The sequence below is a fragment of the Danio aesculapii genome, chromosome 4, assembly GCF_903798145.1.
Source record: "Danio aesculapii chromosome 4, fDanAes4.1, whole genome shotgun sequence".
Classification (NCBI taxonomy): Eukaryota; Metazoa; Chordata; class Actinopteri; order Cypriniformes; family Danionidae; genus Danio; species Danio aesculapii.
In genome coordinates, this window is record NC_079438.1 from 51,885,642 (window position 1) to 51,897,318 (window position 11,677).

The 11,677-nt window shown below is 39.0% G+C and overlaps 3 long non-coding RNA genes across 3 annotated transcripts; all 3 read left to right on the forward strand.

The window, feature by feature from the left end:
- The first annotated feature begins 315 nt into the window (after window positions 1-315).
- Window positions 316-2,864, forward strand: LOC130222575 (uncharacterized). The gene is made up of 3 exons (XR_008836507.1): window positions 316-588; window positions 2,315-2,413; window positions 2,589-2,864. It is a non-coding gene; the product is annotated as an uncharacterized LOC130222575 (long non-coding RNA).
- Window positions 2,865-3,755: 891 nt separating this feature from the next.
- On the forward strand, window positions 3,756-6,527 carry LOC130222576 (uncharacterized). Its single transcript, XR_008836508.1, has 3 exons — window positions 3,756-4,255; window positions 5,982-6,080; window positions 6,252-6,527. It is a non-coding gene; the product is annotated as an uncharacterized LOC130222576 (long non-coding RNA).
- Window positions 6,528-7,463: 936 nt separating this feature from the next.
- Window positions 7,464-10,037, forward strand: LOC130222577 (uncharacterized). Its single transcript, XR_008836509.1, has 3 exons — window positions 7,464-7,921; window positions 9,497-9,595; window positions 9,770-10,037. It is a non-coding gene; the product is annotated as an uncharacterized LOC130222577 (long non-coding RNA).
- The last annotated feature ends 1,640 nt before the right edge of the window (window positions 10,038-11,677 follow it).

Consider the following 11,677-nt stretch of genomic DNA (forward strand, 5'->3'; position numbering starts at 1 on the left):
AAAAACAATTAAATAAACACAAATAATTCATATCAAATGTAAATTATTTTAAATAAATGTAAACTGCATCATCTGCTAATATATTATTATATTTCACTATTCAAAATGTGAAAAACATGCTTATTCTTCAATCAAACACATGAACATGTTTCAAATGATCTTACAGCTGCTTGTGGGGCTTTAAATGTTACTAAACACAATTAAACACTGGAAAATATCATCATTTCCTTCTAAAGTCTCCTCATACTGTATTGATGACTCTACACCAAATCTGGCCAATCAAATGATTTGCACAGAAAGTCCCTCCCCCAACAAACATGCTACAGACCAGCAGCACAACAAACACACTTTCTGGACTCTCTACTGGAAATATGAGCTCATAAATACCTTTCCTGGAGCTGTGAATCCGTCTGGATGTGGAGGAGCGTCAGCTGTTGAGCGCAGGTCAAAGATCTGCAGCAGAAACACAACAGACACACGTGTGTATCTTCACTGCTGCAGAGGAGAGAGAGAGAGAGCAATGACTGAAACACAAACACTACAACAACATCACTACAAACTAAACCAACGGAACAAAGTCCCTTACAGGTGAGTCGCGTTACTCTCCATTTCTGCACTTGGTGTGGCTTTTCTTCGCTGTCGGGCTGTAATATCTGCTGTTGACTGACATTATGAGTCTTTCACTGAGCTGTCATCTGCTGGAGCTCAACTTGGCTCCAGTAAAACAGTGTACTTGTGTTGATCTGGTGTCGCTGTTGTCAAAGGGGTTCAGGCTAAAAGAGCAGCTCGCTGAATAAATAAATACTATATAAATCAGGATCGGCAGCGAGACAGGAATTAAACTCAGTTAATCGTGAGCACAGTTGTGCTACATGTCTGTGTGTTTAACCCATTAAAAAATGTAAAGCATATACTGAAACATGTACTCATTCATAAGTGATTATTTTTCTGACTTTATTTAGAGCTTGAGGGCGTATTTTTGATTGACAGTGTGGAAATATCAGAGAATTATGAAGCAATTTTCAAAAACTAATGATTACAGGCTCAACATTAAAAATATTGTTGAACGAAATGCAAAACATAAACAAACTGATCAGCGAGATGTCTGCTTGAACAGAGGAAATGTCACTTGAAACGGAGAGCAGCTGAAGCTGTATTTATTCGTGTTACTGTCTTGACTGCAGGTGAAGTTGGTATGTGCTTGTCAAATGAAGATTTCAGACATTTATATGGATGCTGCACAATTTTTAAAGTCAAATTAAAGAATTTGAGTCCTGAAGAATAAGTAGGAATGAATAAATCTGTGGAGATGTCCAATAGCAGTGTTTCACTGTGTTTGTTTACAGTCTACTGTGGACAGCTGATTTACAAACACATTCAGTGCACTGCTCAGTTCTCTGCCATTTTGATCTATATAAGGGTATTGAGTAGTCTGCTGAGTATAACTGTGCACATAGTATGAAATGCACATTTAAGAATCGTGTCAATCACTCCCCTATTACTGTAATCTTTCTGAAGTGAAAGAACTGCAATACACTTCAGTTGAAGCAGAGGTTGATATTAATTCTGCCTGTTTTTTTTTACATTATAGCTTCAAAATACAACAAAATAAATCTCTGCCGGTCTCTTTTGTTGAGTTTACACATAATGCGGCCTACATTTATCCATAACACAATTTGTCTGTGTGGTTTTGTGTGAGAGAGAGAAAGCAGGCTGCAAGTCAGATCACAGCTGATGTTCACACCGTTCCTAAATATAGTTCATATGAATCTTCTAATTAGAGGAGTATTTTATGGGAAATAAAGGAGCATATAAAACTGTTTCTGGAGGTTTTTTGAACTTACATGAGCCACATGCCTACTAAATATCAGATAACAATTGAACATTTTGAATCAATGCAGTATGTGCAGCACTTTTAAAATCACTTGATTTGCAAAGCTGTAATTCAGAAATATCTCCACAGGAGGGCGACATGTTTAAATTAATCAATTAGATTTGCAGTGGTGTCATTCACCAAAATCACCACACGAGGGCGAACATTTTAAATTCATCAGATTCGCAGTGGTGTAATTCAGAAATATCTCCACAGGAGGGTGAAACGTTCATTATTTTAGAACAGCAGCAGTGCAGTCCACAACAACCCCACAAGAGGGCGAATATTTTAAATTCAGTAGATTCAAGATTTGCAAAAGTGTAGTTCAGAGAAATCTCCACAGGAGGGCGCAATATTTGATACATATGTAATATTTGTCTATTGTTAGATCAGATATTCAGTGTGTGTAATAATGTGTTTATTTGTGTGTCGACTCTACAGGATCAGTGAAGTGTTGTGGACTGTAAGCCTGTTGAACAGAAGCAAAGACGTGTGGACAGACGCTGACTGTACTGATGATGATCATCTGCTGCTGCACAGGTGATGTAGATCATGTGTGTGATTGTGTGTGTGTGTCTGTTCCACATGTCGGTTACCATCATTTTCTTTGTGGAGGGTCACTCCTCTAGAAAGCAAATGATGGTAACCGAAACAGGTGGGGAAGGGACGAAGGTCCAAAATTTTTATACAGTTCATTTTAAATTTTTTTTGCCAGGCTGTAAAGTATAACCCCTGCTGGACATGTCTCTGGAAGCTCCAGGGGGAGACCGAACTGGTATCCCCCCTTCTTCAGGCGCGCCTCACACTCACTCACCATTCACTCATATCGCAGAGTTCTGGCTGGGATCGAACCAGCAACCCCTGAAGCCATGGGGCAGCGCTCTTACCACAGAGCCACAGATCTCCTGACTGAATACTTGCTGGAACTGAAGTTAGACTGCTGACCTGTGTGTGAGCTGTTTCAATAAAACAAGAAAGAAGTCAGACTTGATCCCTTGTCTTTATGAGTCTCTTCCTCAGAGATCTTGTGTTTATTCACTCACCCATCATTGGTTTCACATCAGCGTCCATCATCAGGAGCTCTTGGTGAATATAATGAGCCATAGTGAGGTTTGAACCCGGGTCTCCTCGACTAAAGCTCAACACTTAATGACCTGAGCTACTGAGTCTAGATAGTGAAGAAGATGTCTAAATGGGGCTTTATCACTAATCTCATTATGACCAAGGTTTGACACATATTTCTTTGTAATTTGGTTCACAAAAAGCGTATTGCCAAATCTCAAAACCTGTGGCTCAGTGGATGAGCGTTCGACTGCCATTTAGAAGTGTGAAGGATCAAATCTCACCTCTTCTAGAACAAGATACAAGTCAGATTTGAACTCTTGTCTTTATGAGTCTCTTCCTCAGAGATCTTGTGTTTAATCACTCACCCTCATTGGTTTCACATCCGTCATCAGGAGCTCCTGGTGAATATAATAAGCTCAGTTGGACATCAGCCATAGTGAGGTTTGAACCCGGGTCTCCTTGATTAAAGATCAATCCTTTATGACCTGAGCCACTGAGTCTAGATGGTGTAGTAAGTGTCTGAATGGGGCTTTATCACCACTTTCATCATGACCGAGGTTTGACATATATTTCATATTTTGGCTCACAAAACAACTACTGCCAAATGTCAAGCCCTGTGGTTCAGTGGATGAGCATTCGACTGCCATCCAGAAGTGTGAAGGATTGAATTGCATCACGTTTTTCTCAAACCTACTATGTGGGAGGATAACCACATTCTACACATTTTGAAAAAAAAACAATTAAATAAACACAAATAATTCATATCAAATGTAAATTATTTTAAATAAATGTAAACTGCATCATCTGCTAATATATTATTATATTTCACTATTCAAAATGTGAAAAACATGCTTATTCTTCAATCAAACACATGAACATGTTTCAAATGATCTTACAGCTGCTTGTGGGGCTTTAAATGTTACTAAACACAATTAAACACTGGAAAATATCATCATTTCCTTCTAAAGTCTCCTCATACTGTATTGATGACTCTACACCAAATCTGGCCAATCAAATGCTTTGCACAGAAAGTCCCTCCCCCAACAAACATGCTACAGACCAGCAGCACAACAAACACACTTTCTGGACTCTCTACTGGAAATATGAGCTCATAAATACCTTTCCTGGAGCTGTGAATCCGCCTGGATGTGGAGGAGCGTCAGATGTTGAGCGCAGGTCAAAGATCTGCAGCAGAAACACAACAGACACACGTGTGTATCTTCACTGCTGCAGAGGAGAGAGAGAGAGCAATGAGTGAACACAAACACTACAACAACATCACTACAAACTAAACCAACGGAACAAAGTCCCTTACAGGTGAGTCGCGTTACTCTCCATTTCTGCACTTGGTGTGGCTTTTCTTCGCTGTCGGGCTGTAATATCTGCTGTTGACTGACATTATGAGTCTTTCACTGAGCTGTCATCTGCTGGAGCTCAACTTGGCGCCAGTAAAACAGTGTACTTGTGTTGATCTGGTGTCGCTGTTGTCAAAGGGGTTCAGGCTAAAAGAGCAGCTCGCTGAATAAATAAATACTATATAAATCAGGATCGGCAGCGAGACAGGAATTAAACTCAGTTAATCGTGAGCACAGTTGTGCTACATGTCTGTGTGTTTAACCCATTAAAAAATGTAAAGCATATACTGAAACATGTACTCATTCATAAGTGATTATTTTTCTGACTTTATTTAGAGCTTCAGGGCGTATTTTTGATTGACAGTGTGGAAATATCAGAGAATTATGAAGCAATTTTCAAAAACTAATGATTACAGGCTCAACATTAAAAATATTGTTGAACGAAATGCAAAACATAAACAAACTGATCAGCGAGATGTCTGCTTGAACAGAGGAAATGTCACTTGAAACGGAGAGCAGCTGAAGCTGTATTTATTCGTGTTACTGTCTTGACTGCAGGTGAAGTTGGTATGTGCTTGTCAAATGAAGATTTCAGGCGTTTATATGGATGCTGCACAATTTTTAAAGTCAAATTAAAGAATTTGAGTCCTGAAGAATAAGTAGGAATAAATAAATCTGTGGAGATGTCCAATAGCAGTGTTTCACTGTGTTTGTTTACAGTCTACTGTGGACAGCTGATTTACAAACACATTCAGTGCACTGCTCAGTTCTCTGCCATTTTGATCTATATAAGGGTATTGAGTAGTCTGCTGAGTATAACTGTGCTCATAGTATGAAATGCACATTTAAGAATCGTGTCAATCACTCCCCTATTACTGTAATCTTTCTGAAGTGAAAGAACTGCAATACACTTCAGTTGAAGCAGAGGTTGATATTAATTCTGCCTGTTTTTTTTTACATTATATCTTCAAAATACAACAAAATAAATCTCTGCCGGTCTCTTTTGTTGAGTTTACACATAATGCGGCCTACATTTATCCATAACACAATTTGTCTGTGTGTTTGTGTGTGAGAGAGAGAAAGCAGGCTGCAAGTCAGATCACAGCTGATGTTCACACCGTTCCTAAATATAGTTCATATGAATCTTCTAATTAGAGGAGTATTTTATGGGAAATAAAGGAGCATATAAAACTGTTTCTGGAGGTTTTTTGAACTTACATGAGCCACGTGCCTACTAAATATCAGATAACAATTGAACATTTTGAATCAATGCAGTATGTGCAGCACTTTTAAAATCACTTGATTTGCAAAGCTGTAATTCAGAAATATCTCCACAGGAGGGCGACATGTTTAAATTAATCAATTAGATTCGCAGTGGTGTCATTCACCAAAATCACCACACGAGGGCGAACATTTTAAATTCATCAGATTCGCAGTGGTGTAATTCAGAAATATCTCCACAGGAGGGTGAAACGTTCATTATTTTAGAACAGCAGCAGTGCAGTCCACAACAACCCCACAAGAGGGCGAATATTTTAAATTCAGTAGATTCAAGATTTGCAAAAGTGTAGTGCAGAGAAATCTCCACAGGAGGGCGCAATATTTGATACATATGTAATATTTGTCTATTGTTAGATCAGATATTCAGTGTGTGTAATAATGTGTTTATTTGTGTGTCGACTCTACAGGATCAGTGAAGTGTTGTGGACTGTAAGCCTGTTGAACAGAAGCAAAGACGTGTGGACAGACGCTGACTGTACTGATGATGATCATCTGCTGCTGCACAGGTGATGTAGATCATGTGTGTGATTGTGTGTGTGTCTGTTCCACATGTCGGTTACCATCATTTTCTTTGTGGAGGGTCACTCCTCTAGAAAGGAAATGATGGTAACCGAAAGAGGTGGGGAAGGGATGAAGGTCCAAAATTTTTATACAGTTCATTTTAAATTTTTTGCCAGGCTGTAAAGTATAACCCCTGCTGGACATGTCTCTGGAAGCTCCAGGGGGAGACCGAACTGGTATCCCCCCTTCTTCAGGCGCGCCTCACACTCACTCACCATTCACTCATATCGCAGAGTTCTGGCTGGGATCGAACCAGCAACCCCTGAAGCCATGGGGCAGCGCTCTTACCACAGAGCCACAGATCTCCTGACTGAATACTTGCTGGAACTGAAGTTAGACTGCTGACCTGTGTGTGAGCTGTTTCAATAAAACAAGAAAGAAGTCAGACTTGATCCCTTGTCTTTATGAGTCTCTTCCTCAGAGATCTTCTGTTTATTCACTCACCCATCATTGGTTTCACATCAGCGTCCATCATCAGGAGCTCTTGGTGAATATAATGAGCCATAGTGAGGTTTGAACCCGGGTCTCCTCGACTAAAGCTCAACACTTTATGACCTGAGCTACTGAGTCTAGATAGTGAAGAAGATGTCTAAATGGGGCTTTATCACTAATCTCATTATGACCAAGGTTTGACACATATTTCTTTGTAATTTGGTTCACAAAAAGCCTGTTGCCAAATCTCAAAACCTGTGGCTCAGTGGATGAGCGTTCGACTGCCATTTAGAAGTGTGAAGGATCAAATCTCACCTCTTCTAGAACAAGATACAAGTCAGATTTGAACTCTTGTCTTTATGAGTCTCTTCCTCAGAGATCTTGTGTTTAATCACTCACCCATCATTGGTTTCACATCCGTCATCAGGAGCTCCTGGTGAATATAATAAGCTCAGTTGGACATCAGCCATAGTGAGGTTTGAACCCGGGTCTCCTTGATTAAAGATCAATCCTTTATGACCTGAGCCACTGAGTCTAGATGGTGTAGTAAGCGTCTGAATGGGGCTTTATCACCACTTTCATCATGACCGAGGTTTGACATATATTTCATATTTTGGCTCACAAAACAACTACTGCCAAATGTCAAGCCCTGTGGTTCAGTGGATGAGCATTCGACTGCCATCCAGAAGTGTGAAAGATTGAATTGCATCACGTTTTTCTCAAAACTACTATGTGGGAGGATAACCACATTCTACACATTTTGAAAAAAACAATTAAATAAACACAAATAATTCATATCAAATGTAAATTATTTTAAATAAATGTAAACTGCATCATCTGCTAATATATTATTATATTTCACTATTCAAAATGTGAAAAACATGCTTATTCTTCAATCAAACACATGAACATGTTTCAAATGATCTTACAGCTGCTTGTGGGGCTTTAAATGTTACTAAACACGATTAAACACTGGAAAATATCATCATTTCCTTCTAAAGTCTCCTCATACTGTATTGATGACTCTACACCAAATCTGGCCAATCAAATGCTTTGCACAGAAAGTCCCTCCCCCAACAAACATGCTACAGACCAGCAGCACAACAAACACACTTTCTGGACTCTCTACTGGAAATATGAGCTCATAAATACCTTTCCTGGAGCTGTGAATCCGTCTGGATGTGGAGGAGCGTCAGCTGTTGAGCGCAGGTCAAAGATCTGCAGCAGAAACACAACAGACACACGTGTGTATCTTCACTGCTGCGGAGGAGAGAGAGAGAGAGAGCAATGAGTAAACACAAACACTACAACAACATCACTACAAACTAAACCAACGGAACAAAGTCCCTTACAGGTGAGTCGCGTTACTCTCCATTTCTGCACTTGGTGTGGCTTTTCTTCGCTGTCGGGCTGTAATATCTGCTGTTGACTGACATTATGAGTCTTTCACTGAGCTGTCATCTGCTGGAGCTCAACTTGGCGCCAGTAAAACAGTGTACTTGTGTTGATCTGGTGTCGCTGTTGTTAAAGGGGTTCAGGCTAAAAGAGCAGCTCGCTGAATAAATAAATACTATATAAATCAGGATCGGCAGCGAGACAGGAATTAAACTCAGTTAATCGTGAGCACAGTTGTGCTACATGTCTGTGTGTTTAACCCATTAAAAAATGTAAAGCATATACTGAAACATGTACTCATTCATAAGTGATTATTTTTCTGACTTTATTTAGAGCTTCAGGGCGTATTTTTGATTGACAGTGTGGAAATATCAGAGAATTATGAAGCAATTTTCAAAAACTAATGATTACAGGCTCAACATTAAAAATATTGTTGAACGAAATGCAAAACATAAACAAACTGATCAGCGAGATGTCTGCTTGAACAGAGGAAATGTCACTTGAAACGGAGAGCAGCTGAAGCTGTATTTATTCGTGTTACTGTCTTGACTGCAGGTGAAGTTGGTATGTGCTTGTCAAATGAAGATTTCAGGCGTTTATATGGATGCTGCACAATTTTTAAAGTCAAATTAAAGAATTTGAGTCCTGAAGAATAAGTAGGAATAAATAAATCTGTGGAGATGTCCAATAGCAGTGTTTCACTGTGTTTGTTTACAGTCTACTGTGGACAGCTGATTTACAAACACATTCAGTGCACTGCTCAGTTCTCTGCCATTTTGATCTATATAAGGGTATTGAGTAGTCTGCTGAGTATAACTGTGCTCATAGTATGAAATGCACATTTAAGAATCGTGTCAATCACTCCCCTATTACTGTAATCTTTCTGAAGTGAAAGAACTGCAATACACTTCAGTTGAAGCAGAGGTTGATATTAATTCTGCCTGTTTTTTTTTACATTATATCTTCAAAATACAACAAAATAAATCTCTGCCGGTCTCTTTTGTTGAGTTTACACATAATGCGGCCTACATTTATCCATAACACAATTTGTCTGTGTGTTTGTGTGTGAGAGAGAGAAAGCAGGCTGCAAGTCAGATCACAGCTGATGTTCACACCGTTCCAAATATAGTTCATATGAATCTTCTAATTAGAGGAGTATTTTATGGGAAATAAAGGAGCATATAAAACGGTTTCTGGAGGTTTTTTGAACTTACATGAGCCACGTGCCTACTAAATATCAGATAACAATTGAACATTTTGAATCAATGCAGTATGTGCAGCACTTTTAAAATCACTTGATTTGCAAAGCTGTAATTCAGAAATATCTCCACAGGAGGGCGACATGTTTAAATTAATCAATTAGATTCGCAGTGGTGTCATTCACCAAAATGTAGATTCAAGATTTGCAAAAGTGTAGTGCAGAGAAATCTCCACAGGAGGGCGCAATATTTGATACATATGTAATATTTGTCTATTGTTAGATCAGATATTCAGTGTGTGTAATAATGTGTTTATTTGTGTGTCGACTCTACAGGATCAGTGAAGTGTTGTGGACTGTAAGCCTGTTGAACAGAAGCAAAGACGTGTGGACAGACGCTGACTGTACTGATGATGATCATCTGCTGCTGCACAGGTGATGTAGATCATATGTGTGTGATTGTGTGTGTGTCTGTTCCACATGTCGGTTACCATCATTTTCTTTGTGGAGGGTCACTCCTCTAGAAAGCAAATGATGGTAACCGAAAGAGGTGGGGAAGGGATGAAGGTCCAAAAATTTTATACAGTTCATTTTAAATTTTTTTGCCAGGCTGTAAAGTATAACCCCTGCTGGACATGTCTCCGGAAGCTCCAGGGGGAGACCGAACTGGTATCCCCCCTTCTTCAGGCGCGCCTCACACTCACTCACCATTCACTCATATCACAGAGTTCTGGCTGGGATCGAACCAGCAACCCCTGAAGCCATGGGGCAGCGCTCTTACCACGGAGCCACAGATCTCCTGTCTGTACACATGCTGGAACTGAAATTTGACTCAATCTGATCTGTGATATTAATAATAAACTAAGTTGTTAAGTAACCTGTTTATGTGTCATGAACCTATGTCTTCATCATCATCTCGTTCTCAAAGCACATGTTTATCCACTGACCCACCATGGATTCACAGCTTAGTAACACATTTAAGCAATTTTGATGTATTTAATGATTACAATTGAACATAATTGAACATAACTTGCCTTGCCTAATTGATAATGGGATTCGAGCTCAAGACCACACGCTTGAAATCACAGCTCATTAATACTTGTACCACTGAGGCTGCAGAGGTTAGCCCTGTTTTATTTCAATGAGTCAACTTGACTCTAATGAATGCTGTGGTGAAATATAAACCACATCCCTACAAATAGATTTTATTACACCCTCTTGGGGTGATTTTTGTGAACTACATCACTACAAAAAGACTTCATTGCGCCCTCATATGGTGATTTTTGTGAACTACATCACTACAAATGGACTTTAATGCGACCTCCTGTGGTGGTTCTTGCTAACTATATCAAATTGACTTTATTGCGCCCTCATGTGGTGATTTTTGTGAACTACATCGCTACAAATTGACTTTAATGCGACCTCCTGTGGTGGTTTTTGCTAACTATATCAAATTGACTTTATTGCGCACTCCTGTGGTGATTTTTGTAAATTACATTGCAAACAAATTAACTTTAATCCACCAACTGTGGGGATTTTTATGAACTACATCACTACAAATGGACTTTATTGCACCCTCTTGTGGTTATTTTTTGTGAACTACATTGCTACAATTGACTTTATTGCACTCTCCTGTGGTGATTTGTTACCTACATTGACTTTATTGATCCTTAATTTAATGTGCCCTCCGGTGGTGATTTTTGTGAACTACATCACTACAAATGGACCATAATGTGCCCTCCTGTAGTGATTTACTAACTGCATTGACTTATTCTTCATTTTTGTGAACTAAATCACTAAAATTTACTTTATTGATCCATAATGCATCACACCCTCCTGTGGTGATTTTTGTTAACTACAAATTGAATTGAAATTGTGAACATTTGTATGAGAAAACCTCACTCTCTATGTCTAGTAGTGCTTCTGCTTGAGTAACTTAATTAAACATGTCAGTTACTCAAAAAAGTAACCCATATCCAGTAATTAAAGACCTTTATTAACTGTTTACATGTCAAACTCAAACTGTTAACACATGCAAATTAAACAACTTATAAAAGCAAATACCTTTATGATGAGAAAAAACAGAGCACAGACCTGCATGGACGTTACGAGCAGTCCTGGAGACCTTGATTGGCTTCAGGTGTTTTTAATCAGGTTGTAGTTAAATTCAGGAGAGTGGAGCAGGATTAGACACGCCTCCTTATTTTAAATCTCTTTCCTCCTGTTTTTCCATGTTTTAATGAAACACTTTTTCCTCACAAGGATTTTGTGGGAGAGTGGTTAGTTGTTTGCGTCTTGGTACAAGAAAGTCTGTATTTAAATCCCACAATTGCTGATCTACAAAGTGTATTTTAATAAATTGTTCAGGTTCAAAGTCACATTAAAAATCTTTAATTTAAATATATAAAATCCTATGAGAAGATTTAAGGTTCCACAAGCTTGTCATCCCCTGTGGCTCGATAGATGGTTGTTTGAACTTTGGTGATGAATTCTTTGGGTTCAAACCCCACACTTACC